The sequence below is a fragment of the Anolis carolinensis genome, chromosome 4, assembly GCF_035594765.1.
Source record: "Anolis carolinensis isolate JA03-04 chromosome 4, rAnoCar3.1.pri, whole genome shotgun sequence".
NCBI classification, from domain to species: domain Eukaryota; kingdom Metazoa; phylum Chordata; class Lepidosauria; order Squamata; family Dactyloidae; genus Anolis; species Anolis carolinensis.
This window is the reverse complement of record NC_085844.1, coordinates 214,609,333-214,630,782: the sequence shown is the minus strand read 5'-3', so window position 1 is coordinate 214,630,782 and position 21,450 is coordinate 214,609,333. Positions and strand designations below refer to the sequence as shown.

The window sequence follows — 21,450 nt, the reverse complement described above, 5'->3', positions numbered from 1 at the left end:
TCATAATAGTAAATGGTTCCCCACTATAAAGGAATGCCTCCATAGAGAAGAACGAATATCACCTAAAAGAAAATTTATCTCGTCCAGGCACAAAGTTTACAAGCAACATAAAAATGTGCTTCAACCTATGAACAAAATACTAGATACAGTAATTTAAAAACCATACAAGAGGGATGAGGAATGTGTAAACATCTTAAAATTGTTGGACTACACTTCCAATTATTCCCCACACATGACTATGTTCTTCATTCTCATTCTACACAGGCTAGTAACTATTTATTATTTCTTTGCATATTCATTCTATCTTTCTTCCAAGCTGCTCATATATTAACTACTAACACCGATATATAACAATGCTATGAAGTTTGTTAAACTGAGTTGCTAGTTAGTCCAGTCAAAGATTTTATATATTAGACCACACATACTGCCTCTCAATATGATTACTCCTACCAAGAGTTGACAATAAAAAATAAGGGTCTCATTAGTCTCAGATCAGTTCCTAACTTTATTTAAAGTTAAGAACAATTGTCAGAAAGGTAAATCAATAAAGAGAAAAATGCTTACTACTGATTTTAAACACATAGCAACCACATATGATTTATTTGCAAGTATGCAGGTTTCCTTCTGACTTCTTACAGCAGTTAGATCAAGAATCTTATTGATCAATACTAAGAAATCTATTCTGATTACCAGTAAAATCAGAATTACCAGTCATTATTACAAGACATAAAAATATTCCCAAAAGAAGCAATCAAAATTATGAGCATTAAGACTATGCAACGCGACTATAAATTTGCTATTAGACGACAGCAACAGAATGAATGAGATGTGGCTCTTATGATGACATTTCTATTTTGACTAACACTGCAAAGTCACAAAAGATCTGTGTCTGCTCTGCTCATGAGAGGAGAGGAGGAATGGATCAGTTAGCAGGGATGTTAATTTTGCCCACATCTGCTTTTACAACACAGAAAACCTTGCTCATTAATTGCTTTCATTAGCAGGTTTCACTTGTGGTTTATAATCAGTTTAGGGATAAAATAAGCTCTTAGGTGCCCTACGACAAAAAAACACAGATATTATATTCTGGATTTCAAATTAACAAATTAATAAATATTCCTAACTGCATTGTTACAACACAAATCTCTGGTATGAATTGGTACAATACTGAACAAAATATAAAATGCCATCCAAATCAGTGCTATTCATGTTTACAGTAGTTCTAACATGACTGAAAGGTAACAGAACAGTTTTTCATATCTCCAGTCTTTTTAAATATCTCAGCATTACTAGGTACTAGCAGCAGTACATAGATACATGCCCATTCTGTTGTATACAAATGTAATACATCATGCGGAACCCAAAAGGTTTTGTAGAAAACAATCAAACAAGGATTCTTTTTTGACACACACTATACTGTGCTACATCCACACTTTATTATGGGTCTGTTAGAGCAATGCATACAGTCTTCCAGTTCCATATAATGCCACCCACAGGATCATCTGTGCCTTGGGCTGCTTTCATAAACTCTAGATTGATTTCAGAACATATAATTCACAACATACAATATTGTGGCTGTTTCCAAGCCACTAAAGTCAATTCCGCTCTGGAAATCTCCAAAGGCAGTAAATGCCTCCAGCTTTTATTTTTCAAAATTCTGCAAATATTTATAAACCCATTATAAAATACCACCAGCCTCAGCCTCAGTCATGGGATATTAAAATCCTGCTAGCCAACACACAAAGCAGTGGAGGTGGGAGTGGAAAAATGGGTTGGGTTTCCAACTTGAAAGCGTCCAGAGAAGGATGACCAAAATGATACAAGGACCAGTTTAGGGTATATTTAGCTTGGAGAAGAAAAGATCGAGAGGGGACATGATAGCCATGTTTAAATATTTGAAAGGATGTCACATTGAGAAGGGGGCAAGATTTTTTTTGCTGCTTTTGGGGACTAAGGCCCCTTCCACATAGCTGAAAATCCCATATTATCGGTTTTGAACTGGAATATATGGCAGTGTGGACTCAGATAACCCAGTTCAAAGCGGATATTGTGGGATTTTCTGCCTTGATATTCTGGGTTATATGGCTGTGTGGAAGGGCCCTAGAACACAGAGAAATGGATTCAAATTGCAGGACATTAGGAAGAACTTTCTGATGTAAGAGCTGTTCAGCAGTGGGATCTACTGCCTGGGGGTGTGGCGGTTTTCCCTCTCTGGAGGTTTTTAAATAGAGGCTGGATGGTTATCTGTTGGAAGTGCTTTGATTGGACATTCTTGTGTGGCAGAATGGAATTGGACTGGATAGCCGGTCTCTTCCAGCTCTTTGATTCAACAGTTCAATGAGTTCAACTTTTTAAATTCCAAAACATAGTGAAACAAAATCCCCACTCATATATATATATATCTTATAGCATGACAACGCTATAGTGCCTCTGTGAAACAACGATCAAACTACATGACTCTATGAAACCATTACCAAAGACTACGATCCCAGGATAATAACGATATGTAGTCGAAGGCTTTCATGGCCGGAATCGCTGAGTTGCTGTGATTTTTGCAGGCAGTATGGCCATGTTCCAGAAGCATTATTTCCTGACGTTTCGCCTGCATCTATAGCAGGCATCCTCAGATGTTGTGAGGTATGTTGGAAACTAGTCAAGTGGGTTTTATATATCTATGGAATGTTCAGGGTGGGAGAAAGAACTTGTCTGTTTGAGTCAGGTGTAAACGTTCCAACTGGCCACCCTGATTAGCACTGAATAGCCTTTCAGCTTCAAGGTCTGGCTGTTTACTGCCTGAGGGAATCCTTTGTTGAGAGGTGTCAGCTGGCCCTGATTTATTCATGTCTGGAATTCCTGTTTTCTGAGTGGTGTTCTTTATTTGCTGTCCTGATTTTAGAGTTTTTTTTAATAATGAAAGCCAGATTTTATTCATTTTCATGGTTTCTTCCTTTCTGTTGAAATTGTCCACATGCTTGCGGATTTCAACAGCTTCTCTGTGTAGCCTGACTTGGTAGTTGTTAAGAGTAGTCCAGCATTTCTGTGTTCTCAAATAATATGCTGTGTCCCGGTTGGTTCATCAATTATCTCACAACCTTTTCTTTCTTTCCATGCCAGGAGCAACTTGAGAAACTGCGGGCCCTTCCACACAGCCCTATATCCCAGAATATCAAGGTAGAAAATCCCACAATATCTGCTTTGAACTGGATTATTTGAGTCCACACTCAGATAATGTGGGATTTTCTGCCTTGATATTCTGGGATATAGGGCTGTGTGAAAGGGCCCTGCAAGTCACTTCTGGTGTGAGAGAATTGGCCGTCTGCAAAGACATTGCCCAGGGGACACCCGAATATTTCACCATCCTTGTGGGAGGCTTCTCTCATACAACCTCTGAGGATCCAACATACCTCACAAACTCTGAGGGTGCCGGGAGAAATGTCAGGAAAGAATGCTTCTGGAACATGGCCATACCGCCTGGAAAACTCACAGCAATGTAGTAACGATGATTTGCAGGATTCCTAACTGGCCTTTGGGGTTTTCCTTCCAATTCTGGGATTCTAACACCCTCCACGGAAGCTACCCTCTCTCTCTTTGATTTCTCGAATTGCACCAAACTTGGTCATGGCTGCAGGAATGCACATGACTCACGGGCTTGTATTGGGGGTGGATCTGCAATAGATGCAGGTGGGCTGGACTGGGAGGGGGGGTAGGGAAGGGAGAGCAAACTGCAGTGCCTGCCCACTGTTTTGGCAGGGGGGCGAGCGGGAGGAGGCGCCCTCCAACCCTGGATGGGGCTCCCCTGGGCCCATAAGGGCCCAGGGGAGCCCCATCCAGGGTTGGAGGGCGCCTCCTCCCGCTCCCCCCCCCAGCCAAAACAGTGGGCAGGCAAAGGGAACTTTCAGGGGGTGAGATAGCCACATCCAAAGCCTCCACAGAGGAGAAGGAGGAGCCACAGCTCACCTTCCTTACCATCTCCCCTCCCTCCCTCTGCCCCTTGGGCTCCACACCAGCATCCTCCTTCCCTCACAACTCCCACCAAGGGCAGCCTACGCAGTCCTCTTCCTCCCCCTCCTCCCAAGGACGGCCTCCCCAACGCCATGACAGTCTCTGAGGAAGGCCAAGCCCCCTCCCCGCAAAGAGCCTGGCCCTGAGGCAGCCACCGACTTCATTCATCCCTTTCCTCAGCCCTGGCTACAAACACTCCCCACCGGAGTCCGGTCAACCCCTGGGCCGGTACATAAAAATATTTTTAAAAAGTTCAGAGCCCAACTTACCTAAAATGGCTCCTGCAGCAGCCAAAATACAAACAGCTATTATTTGGTGAAGTTTAGCCCCAGACACCCCTGCAAGGACAGCCTAGCCTCAGCGCAGGCACGCCCCCGCGGTTTCGGGATTGGCCGGCGGAATCCCCCCGGCGCTCGCCATTGGAGGGGAGACGCGTCACTCCCGCGCAGCCCCGATCCAAGCTTGTCTGCGGCGCGCTCCTTGCCAGCTCCATTGTGCTCCTATTTGCATTGATGTGATGATCGAGGCTCGGATTGGCTGCTTCTTCGTCGTGTCCCCCCATATCCCCCCCCAACAATTCCTTGAGGTTCTCAGTATCCGCAGCCCTTCTGTCTCTCAACCCCCCTCCTTTTTTGCTCTCAACTCTGTTACCTCAGGCAACTTTCGCAAGGGCGAAAGAGAGCTCTTATTATGTCCAATCACACACATATTAGCATCCTTTTTTACTTCAGTATTTAAAAAAGGGAGGGGGGAAAGAAGAGGAGGAGGAGGGGTAAGTTCTCTCCCTTTACATTCCACGTCTTTGCTCGCTTTTCGTTTCCCGGATGTGAAATTTCCTGCATTCAAAGCTCACTGTCTGGAGGTGGGACACGCAAGCCCTCCACGCAGGACGCTGCGGCGCTTGGCTGTCGTGTCTGGGGAGAGGAAGGGACACATAGTCCTCCGGGGGATGTTAAGTTCCCCTGGCTTAAAGGGCTCCAGGCTGGAGAGACAGACAGACAGCTCTTCTGCGCCTCAAAAAAAGCCTCTTACTCCACCCCAAAACATCTCTGGCGAGAATTCCCTCAACTAAGCGTTAATGGAAGCACTTTTAGTTATTTTTCTCACTGGTTTCAGGATCATTCCATTCCTGACGTACTCATGTGTGCACCTGAAATGCCACTTCAACACTGGATCTACCACACATATGTATGTCTGAGAAGGAAAGTACAGAATTTTACCTCAGAAACCACATCCTTTTTCTCTCACACTGGTTTTAATATTACAGTAGAGTCTCACTCATCCAACAAACCTGCCGGCAGAACGTGAGGTAAAGGTAAAGGTTTCCCCTGACGTTAAGTCCAGTCATGTCTGACTCTGGGGGTTGGTGCTCATCTCTTATTTCTAAGCCGAAGAGCCGGAGTTGTCCGTAGACACCTCCAAGGTCATGTGGCTGGCATGACTGCATGGAGCGCCGTTACCTTCCCGCCGGAGCAGTACCTATTGATCTACTCACATTGGCATGTTTTCAAACTGCTAGGTTGGCAGGAGCTGGAGCTAACAACGGCCGCTCACGCAGCTCCTGGGGTTTGAACCTGGGACCTTTCAGTCTCCAGCTCAGTGCTTTAACGCACTTCGCCACCGGGGCTCCTCACATTGGGTAAGCGAATATGTTGGATAATAAGGAGGGATTAAGGAAAAGCCTATTAAACATCAAATTAGGTTATGATTTTACAAATTAAGCACCAAAACATCATGTTATACAACAAATTTGACAGAAAAAGTAGTTCAATTACTAAAAGTAGTAATGTTATGTTGTAATTACTGTATTTACGAATTTAGCACCAAAATATCACAATATATTGCAAACATTGACTGCAAAAATGGCTTGGATAATCCAGAAGCTTGGATAAGCGAGGCTTGGATAAGTGAGACTCTATTGTATGTGTATGTCTGAGAGAGAAAGTACAGAATTTTACCTCAGAAACCACATCCTTTTTGTGTTGTCGAAGGCTTTCATGGCCGGGATCACAGGGTTGTTGTATGTATTCCGGGCTGTATGGCCATGTTCTAGAAGTATTCTCTCCTGACGTTTCGCCCACATTTTTGGCAGGCATCCTCAGAGGTTGTGAGGCATGACAACCTCTGAGGATGCCTGGCCATACAACCCAGAATACATACAACAACCCCACATCCTTTCTCTCTCTCACTGATTTTAATATTATTTCACTTCTGACATAGTTTTGTGTGCACCTGAAATGCCACTTCAACACTGGATCTACCACACATATGTATGTCTGAGAAGGAAAGTACAGAATTTTACCTCAGAAACCACATCCTTTTTCTCTCACACTGGTTTTAATATTATTTCACTTCTGACATAGTTCTGTGTGCACCTGAAATGCCACTTCAACACTGGCTCTACCACATATGTATATGTCTGAGAGGGAAAGTAAAGAATTTTACCTCAGAAACCACATCCTTTTTCTCTCTCACTGCTTCTAATATTATTTCACTCCTGGCATAGTTCTGTGTGCACCTGAAATGCCACTTCAATGACACAGATTTCTGGAAGGGAGAGTAAAGAATTTTACTTCAGAAACCACTGATACACACACAAACACACATCCCTCATATTGAAAGACTGTGGTTTTGGGGGGAATATGAAACACACTGAAATGGCATGAATTGAGTATTCCAAATGTTGATGTACTGATAATCGGTCACTCAGCCAACTAAACTGGGCTCTAAAGCAGGCATGGGCAAACTTGGGCCCTCCAGGTGTTTTGGATTTCAACTCTCACAATTCTTAACAGCCTCAGGCCCCTTTACATTTCATGTCTTTGCTTTTCATTTCCCAGATGGTTTAAATGAAATGCCACTTAAACACTAGTACTACCACACATACAATGTCTAAGAGGGAAAGAACAGAATTTTACTTCAGAAACCACGTCCTTTTCTCTATCTCATTGGTTTTAATATTATTTCACTCCTGACGTAGTTCTGTATGCACCTGAAATGCCACTTCAGTGACACAGATTTCTGGGAGGGGGAGAGTAAAGAAATTTACCTCAGAAACCACCGCATTCCCCCTCCCACATCCTTTTTTCCTCACATACACTGTTTTTAGTGTGATTTCACTTGTGTGTACACCTGAACCGCCACTCAAATACTAGTTATATGACACATGAAATCTGGTAATTTACAGTAGTCACAGATAGTGAAATCCGGACCACAGATAGCGAAACCTTTGTTGTGTATACCGAAACCAATTAAGTAGGTGACTGGCCCTGGCCACCGGCTGCCTGTGGATCTGTGCCTGACGAGAACAAGAAGCTATAATCCCAATGTTTCCCAATCAAATGATCCCACCAGTCGAAGAAGAAAGCCACTGAGGTATTTTATTCTGATTCAGCTGGAAAGGATGAAAGCTCGCGGTAAGCCGTTAAAGCAGTGGTTCTAAACCTGTGGGTCCCCAGATGTTTTGGCCTCCAATTCCCAGAAATCTTAACAGGTGGTAAACTAACTGGGATTTCTGGGAATTGTAGGCCAAAACACACCTGGGGACCCACAGGTTGAGAACCACAGCACTAAAGGAAGCTGAGATGCTTCACACAGGCAAAACATTTTTATATAATAAAACCCTTTGTATTTCCCGCTCATGCCCCAGCTGGAGCCAGCTTTACACTGATTGGCTTTGACATCATGGCCAGCTGAGAGGTTTCCCTCTGGGAGGTGGGACTGCAGCGCCTGCCAGCCAATCAAAGAATGTTCCCTGCTTCCAATGCAGATTTCGGCTCTTCAATGGCTGACAGGACAGGATGACCAACTTGACAAAGGAATGTAAAGTGTCTTGAGAGGATTATCATGTCCCATCCTTGGAATGAACAAAGGGGGCCATCTGGGTCCCATGGGTTTTATTGTAAAGATAAATGGGTCATGAGTCCTTAGCGAATGAGTCTAACTCCTCTGGCACTGGAGTCCATTGAGTCCAACAGCAGAATATTGTCCACGATGACAGGATTATGTGGTCTGTTCCTGGGAAAAGAGAAATGGCCTAGTGGATGGCTGGGGCAGGAACTCCTGGCAGGCATGTAGGCGGGGGGGGGGGGGGGGGGGGGGGCTCGAGGGGCTTAGGCCCCCACCCCGAAATTCTCAGGGTGGTCTGCTAGAAATTCTTACATTTATTAAACTGTTATGTTTATTCATATCATGATCTGATCACCATGCTTAATATATGCATGGGGGTATTGGGATAATGATACAAAAGGTTTGCTAGGGTAGATCCTCTCTCACTCAGACTCCCCCCCCCAAACCAAAGTCTTCCCCCCCCCCCCCCCCGAATCAAAATCCTGGCTACAGGTCTGCCTCCTGGCATGTTTCTTTTATGTCCAGGTGACTGCAAAAAAGGGCAGGTGGCCCAGCTTACAGATCCTGTTGTCTTCTGCACAGTGGGGATCAATATAGATGGATTGATGGCAGTGATGATAGGTGCTTGGATTTATTGTTGTGATGATGATCAGAAAACGTGACTCTGAGGTCAAAGGGGTGCAGGTGAAAGGTTACCTGAGCTTGGTCGGTGGCTTGATCTCCAAATGTTTTTATGTAAAGCACAAAACATGACATTATACGCAAAAGGGGTTCGTGGATACCTGAGGCTCCCAAATGCAAGAACTTGGGTACCCATGGGGGGCAAGCATTGGCAAAGGGGTAGTTGGGGTGTAGGGAGGTCTTATGCTGAGGGAGAGAAAGAAAGGAGCACCACTCTGAGGGCTGTAGGTGCGGCTGGCGGGGACGAGAGACAGGGCCTTCTCAGTGGTGGCTCTTCGGCTGTTGAACTCCCTCCCTAGTGACATCCGGCAGGCTCCTTCCCTTTTGAGTTTCAGAAAGAAAGTGAAGGCCTGGCTATGTGAGCAAGCATTCAAAGAATACGTTTCGTTGGCTTCGACTCGGTCTGGACTAAGATTTATGTACAATGTTTTGTGGATGAATGGCTCAAGTATTTTGTATTATTTTAAATCTGTATTTAATTGCTTATGTTTTATTCTTTTGTATTGTTGTGTATTGGCATTGAATTCTGCCAGTTTTGTAAGCCGCCCTGAGTCCCTTCGGGTGAGAAGAGTGGGATAGAAATAATGGGAATAAATAAATAAATAAATGTAGTTTCCCGGGCCTACTGCAAGAGGTGAAAGGGAGACAAAAAAGCAGGAGACAAAGAAGATACAAAGAATCAAATATAGATGATAACACATCACAGGGCACATTTATTAAAGGGTTGTTTTGTAATAAAGGGGGAGATAGAATGTATCCAGGGCGTTTGTAGCTGCCTCTGGGCTCCTCCATATGGCCGATCGTTCGCAGAATCAGTTCCCACAGGGCTCTGGGCTCCAGCTCTCCACAGCTCCAACTATAATTTAATGATAATTTTTCCCCCCCGGGGGGGGGGGGGGGTTGATGCTCAACATCACATATTTCTCGAAGGAACAGAATTTTACCTCAGAAACCATAGGGCCCCATCCTGCCCCAATCCTTTATTATGTGCACACCTGAAATGCCACTCCAACACTGGCTCTAAGAAACGTACAGCTGTCTGAGAAGGAGAGTACAGAATTTTACCTCAGAAATCACTGATCAACACACACACACACACATACACATACACACACTGCTCATATTCAGACTGCGGTTTTTGGGGAATATGAAATACACTTTGAATAATAGAGTTGGGAGAAACCACATGGGTCATCTAGTCCAACCACCTGCCATGCAGGAAAAGCACAATCTTTTCAACCAAAATCCAACATAATAGCCACTATACTGCTGATTGCATCTTTCTATTCTATTCTAGTACTATCAGCTCACCCTAACGAACTGGACATTATGCTAATCTTATACAATACTGTTAATCATATAGAGATATGGATCAACACAGCTGTCTGCATTTTTTGCTTGTGGGTGTGGCTGTGTGGACTGTCACAATGAACACCAGTGTTCAAAATTTATTAATGTGTTGCTCAGAAGCAACTTTATTAGCAACAGCTGGAGATTATCTACAATACTACAAACTGCAAATTTTAATATCAAAGCTCCCCAGATAGATTTAGTTTTCTGTCTGCAACTAAACAAAACAAACTAGCAATCTTAGTGTTTTGTAAAAAGCAATAAATAAAGTAAATTTTCCTGAAACTGACACTGCCTTTAGCATGTTTCATCACAGGGCAATTTTTAACAGTTGTGCTGTAAAAACATAAAAATATTACTCTTCAATAGATGTTCATCCAGCACTTGCATCTCAGCTGGATCAATCATGCTGCTGTTGCTCAGACAGTAAAAGCAACCATAATTTCTGAAATAAGAAAAGTTCTATGGGATATTCTTCTCTGTTATTAGCAGTACAATGGAAATAAGGCATTTCAGAATTTCTCCTACCTATGGAGGAAAAACTAGTTATAGAATTTTTAATTTAATTGGCAAGCATAACCCTGCAGATCTTTTTCTGGCTGACAATTTCCCACTCCCAATAATGACTGCATGCTTCAATTTATTATAGAGTAGGGGCCCTATTGGCAAGAGCAATAAAACTAGTGCCCTACAATCCAATATTCCAAACATGACCATGACCTGCATCCAGAGGTATTCAGCACACAATACTTGCATTCAGATGTCACAGTATTTTTCAGTTATCTTTGCAATGTCATGCCTTTTAGATTGACTGTTTATATTTATTTAAAATAATTGTTTCCCTTTCTGTCATAAGAGAGAGACATGTAATGTTACTTTGTATAGCTCTCCCACAAAATATGTGGACATTTTCTCAAGAGTTGTCAAAATTTAAGCCCCGTTTTCTAAAAAAAGTCAAAGGTGACACCTCTACACCTACTTGGGGAAAAGAAGACTAGCCAGGTATGCATAATTCAAAAGGGAAGACCTACAGTAGTTTCATACAATTTCCATGCACAAATAAATTATAATGCAAAAGTGATTAATGTAAATGGAAAAAAGCAGCCAATATCGCACATTACTGGTAGAACATAAGGTTCTGCCAGGCATAGCATTGTTTCCTACCCCCCCCCCCCCCGACACACACACACACACACACACACACACACACAGAGCCAATGCAATCTACCTCTCTACTGTTAGTCTCCCACCACACTATTTAGTGGCTGGGGAAGTTTGGGAATGGCAGGGCAGATGGATGCACAAAGAAAAAGAAATCCTCCATAACATCTGCATTTTTCTGTTGCTGTGAGGCCTAGTTCAAATGTTTCTTTTTGTCCAGCAAATGGAATTAGATTCTCAGCTTCAAAAATGCCAGCAGTATATGTGCAGGCTCACAACATTTGTTATGATATGTATTTTACCACATAATTATGAGTTGTCCTTGTAAATTTATACTTAGATTTGTTTTATGTTTTTATATAGACCCTGAAGAATGCCATAAAATATACATATAGATTGAAATTCATTGTGCTTTTTCCATAAAGAAGCAGCCATAGATAGAGCACTTTGAAATGTGTCTCAGTTTTTTCTCCTGTGGATTCCATTGGGTGCTCTCCAGTTTTCGTCTCCCTTGTGACTCCTCAATGGCCAGAGGATGACAGGGATGGCCATCTACCAGCCAGGTGTGGACACACAAATGCAACACCATAGTCCTAGACCTCTGATAAAATATTTGGGAGCTCCAGGAAGATGCCTTCTTCATCTTCCATTCAGTTGCAGAAACATAGCTGGATGCTGCCTTGTATCTATAGACCAATAAATATCAAGCAGGTTGCACCTCATCAGCTGAGAAGTAGGTTGCATGGACATTGCAGAAACAAAATTAACTTAAGTATTTTGGATTCCCAGCTATCAAATCTATGAATCTTTAGACTGTTTGGCATTCTTAGGGCCCTTCTAGGCAGGCCCTTTATCCCAGGATCTGATCCCAGGTTTTCTTCTTTAAACTGATTATATGTGTCCGAAATGCCAGATAATCTAGGATAAACAGAAAAGGGCCTGTCTGGAATGGCCCTCAGTGAGTGTGATATTAACAGGGTTGAACTTCTTGGGCATGATACTGCATACTACAGGTAGGATATAGCCCTCATATGAATTTGGCCTAGGGCTCTTCAGCGGTACTTTCCATTGCAGGGCATCTGAAGTCTTCAAATAAGAAGGGAGAACAAAAAGATCAAGTTGCTTGATAAGAGCAGGAAGAATGAACAGAGGAAAACGCTGAACAAGTACCCATATGGACACAAAGAAAGAACTCTGAGAAAGAAAATAGAGGAAAAGAGAGAAAGTGGAGGGAAGGCACACTGGAATGAAGAAGCCAAGCATGCAATGAAGCTCAGGTACAAGCACAAGCTGGGATCCACAGTTACTTAAGGTGAGCTCAAGGGCTTGGATTTGGAATTTGTGTCTCAATTTCCATAAAAAGGTAAGAGGTGCAAATTTTGTCCAAAAAAATTGCAAATTTTATGCTTTCTTGGATGTATGGAACCTGCTGTGGGTTTCTTTGTGCTCCAGGACAAGAATTTTCTAACTTGAAGAGGCTTGTATTAGTAGACTGTTTATATACGAGGGTTATCCAGAAAGTAGATTACGTTTTAGAATTAAAAGTGAATATAGGAGAAAACATTTACTATATGCAGTTGAAAGCCATACCCAAATACCACTTCTCAACATAGTCGCCATTCAGATCTAGGCACTTATCATAGCGATTAATGAGCTTTGCAACTCCTTCCCCACAAAACTCTGCCACTTGCGTCCTCAACCACTTGTTTCCAACAATGGGGGCATGGCTGGTAATGCAGCGTGACCGCTGGTTGAGGACACAAGCAGCAGAGTTTTGTGGGGAAGGAGTTGCAAAGCTCATTGAGAAGTGGTATTTGGGCGTGGCTTTCAAGTGCTTATGGAAAATGTTTTCTCCTATACTTTGTTCATTTTTAATCCCGAAACGTAATCTACTTTCTGGATAACCCTCGTATATAGGCTGTTAAAGGCTTCTACTTTCTGAGATGGAAAGACAGTACAATAGAACCTTGGTAGTCTGAGTTAAATGGGCCGACCTCAGCTCAGTCAACCCGGATCACTCGGATTACCAGGTTCCTTGTTCTCCCTTTGGCGGCAGCTTGGAGCCAGGGAAGCGGGTGTCGCTTCCCTGGCTCCAAGTGGCCACCAAAGGGAGAAAGCCTCTTCGTTCGGCGGGTGCTTCCTCCAAGCACCCGCCGAACGAAGGGGCTCTCTCTCCCTTTGGCAGAGGCTTGGAACCAGGGAAGCGACACTTCCCCCTTCCTTGGCTCCAAGTGCCTGCCCAATGAAGAGGAAACCTCTCCGTTCGGCGGGTGTTTGGGCCAGCCATTGAATGGGTGAAGGGGGAGGGCTGCAAAAGCCCATTCACCCGCCCGCCCACGCCTCAGCTCCATCACGCCGGGGGCTGGCAACACCGGCGCCCAGAGTGGCGAAGGAGCCGGCCGTGCGTGTTGCTAGGTAGATAGCAAGCTACCTAGCAACACGTATGGGGCGCTCGCCCCTTGGGAGGTGACCCCTGTGTGTTGCTTGCTATCTACCTAGCAACACGCAGGGGGCACCTCCCAAGGGGCGAGTGCCCCATGCGTGTTGCTAGGTAGCTTGCTATCGACCTAGCAACATGCACGCCCGTTCACCCGCCCGCCCACGCCTCAGCTCCGTCACGCCGGGGGCTGGCAACACCGGCGCCCGGAGTGGCGAAGGAGCCGGCCGTGCATGTTGCTAGGTAGATAGCAAGCTACCTAGCAACACGTATGGGGTGCTCGCCCCTTGGGAGGTGACCCCTGTGTGTTGCTCGGTAGCTTGCTATCTACCTAGCAACACGCATGCCAGTGAGCAGGTGAACGGGGAGGGCTTTTGCGGCCCTCCCTGTTCACCTGCTCAGATTACACGGAGACTCGGACGAATGGGGCTCGAATGAGCGGGGTTTTACTGTATCTTCTCAGTCTCTGCAATCCAAGGGAGCAATACTTAACAACATTTTTTTGTTCATATGGCTTGAAAACATAAAAAGAATGTGCTGTTGTTTTTCAACAGAATGTTACATTGATCAGAAAATTTTGATAACTCTATTCCCAGATTACTTAGAGAGGCTATTGGTATGAAGTCTCCTTTTATCTGTGTATAGCTCTGAGTTAATTTTAGATGCTTCATAAAAAAGAAAATGGGTATGGTAACGATTATGGCAAGCACTTTGATAAATAAGCTTCCAGTGACAGTTATAAAGGGTGAAAATATTAACATAGTCTTATTGATTTTTGTATTCTCATGAATAAACTTCTAGTTTAACATAATTTCAGACATATATTGGTTATTTAAATAACCAAGACGTGGTGTTTCACATACTTGTTATCATACTGGTAAGTCAGACCATGACAAAATTCCTTGGGACGAAATTGATAAACAACCCCAAATGCCATTGCAGCAGTGACAGCCTGCTTTCATTAAAGATGTATGTGCTATAGGTCGTGCTTAATATGTGCAGTCTGTATTAGAGGCAGCTAGTGACATCAATATCAGTGAATCCAAGGTCAATCTCAATTTTAGGTTCAGCAACTTGGATAGCTCCTGTAAAGTTTGGACTAAAACCTGGAGCAGTTTCCCCATTCTCTAGAATTATATTTCAGGCACCACTAACATGCAGCCCAGCCCAGCCTTCAGGATGGTTTTAAACAGCTAATCCAAAGAGCTGGCAGCACAACAGCACTGGAGAAGGAAACAAAATGAAAGGGCAAGAGTGCTGTTTCCAGGACCAAAGTCATTTTCTCTTAGTCTCTTGGACTTCAACTCCCTATGCCACTTGTGGCAACTATGTGGCAAGTAGAACATATTTTTCTCAAGATTCAAAAACCTCACAGAACAACACAGAACTGTTATTTAATTATTATTATTTTCATTTTGTAGATATAATAATTGTATCTTAGATCTTGCAAAAGGCAATAGAAATTTAAAAAATCAGATAAATAAATAAATATAGATTCTTTGTCTATGCTCTTAGTCAGCATTGGGATTCAACATTTAATTAGAATAATTTTAGTAGCCTGTATAACATTCTTCTGATAAATAAGCAAACATACCATGCACATAGCTTCCAATTTGGTTTTATCTTAAGAATGGTACTGCCCCTACAAATATTATAAAAGACATGAAAACAGGATTGAGTTTATCATTTTGAGTGTTGACAGAAGCCTCCCACCACCAACTCCCTATTCCTGAATTAATGCAGTATTCATCATTCACCAGTAGACTGCTGGGAAATAACAAATGCAACGCTCGTTTGGGCAAGAACTCTGGGGACTTGAGATATGAAATTAATATTCAACATACATATTTTCTGAAGTTAGTGCAGATGTCTAAAGCTTCCCTCTCAATATGCATCCCTGTCTGATTTTATGGCCTTATTTGTGTCTCTTGCTCTGCATACCATGCATGCAAGAATTGCAGCAGCCTTCAGAAAGGCTGTATATGGCAATGCCATTTTGCTTCACTGGTAAGGAGGAATTCTCAAACTGTGTTGTGGCAACTCCAGTGTCCTCGATGTTAAACAAAAAGGGAGTTCAGGTTGCCATTGTGGGCAGAGAAAACTTGGATGCTGTCCACCAATATAATGACTTGGCCCAAAATTTTTGCCTCTTATATATATATCTATATCTCTGTCTGTCTGTCTGTCTGTCTGTCTGTCTGTCTGTCTGTCTGTCTATCTATCTATCTATCTATCCATCTATCCATCTATCCATCTATCCATCTATCCATGACATACTATAGTGGCCAATTATGCTGCATGCCAGCTGAAATTCAGACTTACTTACTTAAGAGCATGTTCTCCTGGACTGGATGGCCTTGTTGGACTGAATGGCCCACATGGTCTCTTCCAACTTTGCGATTCTATGAATACAACTGAATATTCTTCTGAATAAGTACATGGAGATCCTACTAAAAATGTGAGCAAGTGGTTCACTATTGTACTGCATAAACTATTAGTATAATAAATCTAAATTCTACAAGGCAGGGTAGGTTTTAGGTACTGATGCATGCAGAAAGGCATCATAAATTCCCTCTACCATAACTCCAAGCAGACTTGGATGACACACACTTCCCTGACTCAACCGTCTTCAGAGCAGGATACGGAGTTGAGACTGCTATGGTCGCCTTAGTGGATGATCTCTAGACTGGATTACTGCAATGCGCTCTACGTGGGGCTGCCTTTGAAGACAGCTTGGAAACAACAACTAGTACAACGATCGGCAGCCAGGTTTCTAACTGGGGCAGATTACAGGGCGCGCTCAACGCTGCTGTTTAAAGAGCTCCACTGGCTGCCATTTATTTTCCGAGCCCAATTCAAGGTGCAGGTTATCACCTACAAAGCCCTAAACGGTTTGGGACCCACCTACCTTCGAGACCGCATTTCCCCCTATGAACCCGCACGACCTCTTCGCTCGTCGGGGGAGGCCCTCCTCTCGCTTCCACCAACTTCGCAGTTGCGGTTGGTGGGGACGAGGGAGAGGGCCTTCTCCGCCGTGGCCCCCCGGCTGTGGAACTCGCTCCCCAGGGAGATTAGGCAGGCCCCTACCCTACTTTCTTTCAGGAAGAGCCTGAAAACTTGGCTATTCCAGAAGGCCTTCGTTGACTGATCCTTGTGGGATCATGTTATTTACCTATTAAGCAGTAGACCCTCTGGATTGTTTTTAGGATTCATTCAGCACTTTAAGTATTACACCTGCTGTATAATTATCCCTCCCTGATAACTTGATATTGCTTTGCACCTTGGCCTGGATCTTTTGACCCAAATCGGGATTTTAATATTATTGTCTATATTGACTTTTATGACTGTTTTTAATCATGTTGAAGTTTTACTGCTCAGTTTAATGTTTTATCTGATTTGTGCTGTCGTGTCTGGGCATGGCCCCATGTAAGCCGCCCCGAGTCCCTCCGGGGAGATGGGGCGGGATATAAGAATAAAATTATTATTATTATTATTATTATTATTATTATTATTATTATTATTATTATTATTATTATCTCAGATTGAACACGGACAAGGGATGTATGTTCCTGTTAGTGCTTTTAGATTTTGCAGCAGCTTTCAATACCGTTGACCATGATATCCTTCTGGAATGCCTGGAGGGGCTGGGAATCGAAGGCACCGTGCTGCAATGGTTCTGGTCGTATCTCTCAGGCAAGTTCCAGATGGTGGTCCTTGGGGATAGCTGCTCCTCAAAAAAGGAGCTGTTATGGCATCCCACAAAGTGCCATTCTATCCCCAATGTTTTTAACATTTACGTTAAACTGCTGGGAGAGATCATCCGGAGGCATGGACCAAGCTTCTATCAGTACACTGATGACACCCAAATATATTTCTCCATGCCTTCCACAACAGTTTTAACTAAGGATAGTGTGTCTTCTCTGAATGAATGCCTGAAAGAGGTAATGGGCTGGATGATGAAAAACAATTTGAACTGAAACCAAACAATACAAAGTTGCTTGCCATTAAAGGTCCTAATTTGAGGGGGGGAGGTGTGGATGGTTGACACACTTCCATCAGTTCTGGATGATTACACTCCCCCTGAATGTGCTCCTGGATGCGTCTCTCCAAATGTCAGCTTAGGCAGATGCAACAGTCAGAAGTGCTTACTACTAACTTCAGCCGATATGCCAACTGTGCTCCTTCCTAGATTTGGAGGACCTAAAGATGGTAGTGCATGCGCTGGTAACCTCAAGGTTACTTCTGCAATTACTGTATATGTAGTTTTTCAGCCCTTTTTTAGGACTGGAAAAAAAAACCTTGGCTTATACTCGGGTGAGGGTCCTGGTGGGCTTATATTCAGGTCGGCTTATACTCAAGTATATATGGTATATTTATTATTTTTTCTATTATTATTGGTATTGTTACATTTATTATTTTACTCTATTAATTATTATTATTACATTTATTATTTCACTCTATTATTGTTGTTACGTTTACATTTATTTTACTCTATTTTTATTATCAATACATTTATTATTTTACTCTATTTATTATTACATTTATTATTTTACTGCATTTATTATTATTATTATTAAATTTATTATTTCACTTTATTATTATTAAAAGGATACATAAGCATATTTACATTGAAGAAGATGAAAATAATGATTTAATCAGAGTTGAACAGTCATATCTTAAATTACAGTTTGATGTAAAGATTCAAAAACATTTAAACTGATGCCTCAATTAATGTAATTTTATTGGTATCTCGGCTTATACTGGAGTCAATGTTTTCCCAGTTTTTTTGTGGTAAAATTAGGTCCCTCGGCTTATATTCGGATCGGCTTATACTCAAATATATACGGTAGTTCAAAATGCAGCAGCCAGATGGGTCACAGAAACATCCAGGAGTGAGCATCTTGCCCCTGTCCTAAAGTTACTCCACTGATTGCCAATTAGTTTGCAAGCAAAATACAAGGTGTTGGTTTTGACCTTTATGTATGTTCTGATATGCAGCTTCCTTTACTATATGGTTCCTGAGAAGTTGTAAAAGGGGCTACAGACCACATGCTCTCTTCCTATCTCTTTTGACTATGTGACCTGTTGATAGCTGTTTTGTTATAAGAGAGATGCCCCGGCCAGATGGCACAGAGAATGATCTCAAACATATCTGAAGTTTTGTACCTGTGTATGTCAAACACATGAAGGTTGTGAGTAAACCAAATATTATTTTTATCCAAGTTTACTTCATTTTTGTCTCTTAAGTGCATGTTGTGAATATTAATCTGCACTTTATCAGTGGATTTTAATTAGTATTTTAACTCTGTGTATTTTGTTGTATGCCTTTTAATAGTGTTTTATCTCTTGGTTTAATAACGTTGTATCCCACCTCTAGCCACAGAAAGAGGCAAGTACGGGTAATAAAAATATTATTATTATTATTATTATTATTATTATTATTATTATTATTATTATTATTCAAAAACTGGGGAAGAAATAAACGTGAATGACTTTCAAGCATGGGCACATACATACCCAAGCTTTGCTGAATCAAAGGATTCATCTATCCCAGGATTGGCTAAGCTAACTGACAGAAGTTCTTTAAATTTCAGGCATGATTTTTTCCTAACCTTACCAGGAGATCCCTGGGGCCCTTTCACACTACACAATTATAGTGCCATTGTTCCATTCTAACTGCCATGGCAACTTCCACCCTAGAGAGTCTTGGGACTTGTGGTTTAAGGAACAACTAGACCTCTCTGGTGAAAATTCTAAATACCCTCCCTGAAAACTGAATCCCTCACTGTGCCCCAGTGGCCTTTCATCCATGTATTAACCATGCCCAACCCTGCTTATCTTTAAAAATCAGATGAGGTTTGTGTATTCTGGGGAACACAGACTATGAAGTTAGGAGGGAAATTCTTAGATGCTGGAGCAACACATTATTTACACCCCTGTTCTTCAAGATCAATAATGAAAAATTCCTATTATTGTTATCTACTGAGGCAAAAGTGATTTCTGTAAATGGCTATTGTTAAAAGGGAGCATTACATTTCTAAAAGCAGTTACAATTAACAATCAAAATGTAAGAAATCAATAAAATCTTCAACTTGAATTTTAATTAAAAATACAAACATAAGCATATTTTCTACGTCTAAATATATGTCAAATGCAAATATGTTTTTTGGGAGGGATGTTTTAATAACCTTTGGTACCAATGCCTATTGCACTATGCTGTATGCATCCCGCTACCAGTCCTCCCCATGGTTAACCCATCCCCGCTATTAATGGGAAAAATCCATTAATAGTTGCCAATTCCCATTGTGTGAAGGGACTGTTTGGCTTCTGTGCTGGCTTGCCAGACCTGAAGTGACATCATCTCCCATGCTCCCACTCTCCCTCTATATTCCCAAGCTGGTAATGTTTTAATTTTTATTAGTACAGGCATTTAGCCTTTTTTAAAATTAACCATAGCTGTAACTATGTAACTCCCCCCTGTCCTTTAGAAAGGTGGTAAAAATTTGGCTGTGGTACCAAGCCTTTGGGACAGTGCAATAACGGCAGCAATAGGAAATTTCACTCTGCTGATCAGATCTGGTACGGCTGACTTATGATGGTTCAAAATAATTATGTTAATGTGAAGACAACTGATTTTAGTGTTCGTGTATATTTATAGTTTATTTTATGTTCTGGCACTGAATATTTGTCGTATATATGTTGTGCTCCGCCCTGAGTGCCCTTTGGAGTGAGAAGGATGGAATATTAATGTTTTAAATAAATAAACAAACTGCAAAACTGTTTTTTAAAATTAAAATTATAGAGCAGCAGAAGTGCCAGTTTATGAAGGTTTGCAGGAGTACGAGTGTGGAACAGCAGATCAGTGAATTGGTGCAGTTGCATGAATGGATAATGCAATAACAATAGTTCAATAACAAGGGTGCTCATGTTGATATGTAGCCACTATCAGTAAATGCACAACTGCTGTGGAACACAGTTTAATGCAATAAAGTCCTGAAATATTACAGCCACAGTCATTACTAATTTTACATTGTATCAATCTGGTTGCAAATAAGGAAGTTATGTTTTATGATTTGCTTGTCAAAATGAAAAATCAGTACAGACAAAACACAGAGTTATAATGTTAAAAAACAAACAACTTCTGCTATTTAAACATCAATGGATTTTTTAAAAAGTTACATAGTCATACATTAAAAGCTGTTCAGGCTTTCTCAGCAGCCAATCAGGCATCAGATGCCTCCTGAATAGAAAGTTTTTTGCCTGAGAAAAACAATGAAGAAGGGGGCTTGCTTTGCCTCGTTTGGAAAAGAGTGCTACATAGTACAAGGAGTCATCACAAAGGCAATATGTATATAGTGACTTGTCATGAATAGGTTATTGTTTATTCATTTGCATAATCCCATTTTAAAACTATCTAAAGTACTGATCAATGACCCATCTTCTGGCAGCAAAGTTTATTCATTAATTATCTGCTGTATAGAAGAAGTATATCTTTAGTCTTTCTTTAATCCATTGAAAGCCAATTTCATTGCATCCCCCCCCAAATTTAACTACAGTAGAGTCACGCTTATCCAACCTCCACTTATCCAACATTCTGTACTATCCAACGCAGTCGGCCTTTTAGTAGTCAATGTTTTTGTAGTCAATGTTTTCAATACATTGCAATATTTTGGTGCTAAATTTGTAAATACAGTAATTACTACATTACGTTGCCAAATCAAACTGCTTTTTCTGTTGATTTGTTGTAAAACATGATGTTTTATTGCTTCATTTATAAAATCATAATGTACTTTAATGTTTAATAGGCTTTTCCTTAATCCCTTCTTATTATCCAACATTTTCACTTATCCAACGTTCTGCCAGCCCGTTTATGTTGGATAAGTGAGACTCTACTGTATATGAAAGAAAAAGTTCTTTCAAGCTCTTCCTCCACATCATGTGCCCCAATACTGTTGTGTTTTTGTCTTTTT

At 41.9% G+C, this 21,450-nt stretch overlaps 1 protein-coding gene across 4 annotated transcripts in view; it reads right to left on the bottom strand.

Moving 5' to 3' along the window:
• Positions 1–4,426, bottom strand: part of chd6 (chromodomain helicase DNA binding protein 6) — a 146,150-nt gene extending 141,724 nt beyond the window's left edge. For all 4 annotated transcript variants that reach the window (XM_062978773.1, XM_062978776.1, XM_062978775.1 and 1 more), the window contains exon 1: positions 4,272–4,426. The gene's annotated coding sequence lies outside the window, so the exon portion shown is untranslated. The remainder of the gene's footprint in view (positions 1–4,271) is intronic.
• Positions 4,427–21,450: the final 17,024 nt, after the last annotated feature.